General features: G+C 36.4%; 1 protein-coding gene across 1 annotated transcript in view; it reads left to right on the forward strand.

Annotated features, from left to right (window-relative positions):
- LOC119581935 (metabotropic glutamate receptor 8-like) overlaps positions 1-360 on the forward strand; it is a gene marked incomplete at its 5' end in the record, with an annotated part of 173067 nt that overhangs the window by 97865 nt on the left and 74842 nt on the right.

Below are 360 nucleotides of genomic sequence, written 5' to 3' on the forward strand. Positions count from 1 at the left end.
CATAGTCATTTTCCCCTATATGTCTATTAGGTATGATAGGCTTCATGCTGTAAATTTTCCACATATGCAAATTTCCGACAAATGGAAACAAAACAATAAACACATATGCTATACATTGGCTGAATAATCACTCACGCATGGCCACTATCATCACTTCACCAAAAACATGCATATGATTATTTTCCCCTCTCTAATATACGATTCATTATTTCCCCTCTTACATAGCACAACCTACGTCAACATTTCCTTCCCCAAAATAACACACGTTCCCCTAAATGCAAAAACACTGACCTTCATAAAAAAAGGCATTCCAATAATATTCCTGTACTTCCATATCGCAGTTTTTGGGAAAACCCCCAT

Source organism: Penaeus monodon, chromosome 15 (assembly GCF_015228065.2).
Source record: "Penaeus monodon isolate SGIC_2016 chromosome 15, NSTDA_Pmon_1, whole genome shotgun sequence".
NCBI lineage: Eukaryota > Metazoa > Arthropoda > Malacostraca > Decapoda > Penaeidae > Penaeus > Penaeus monodon.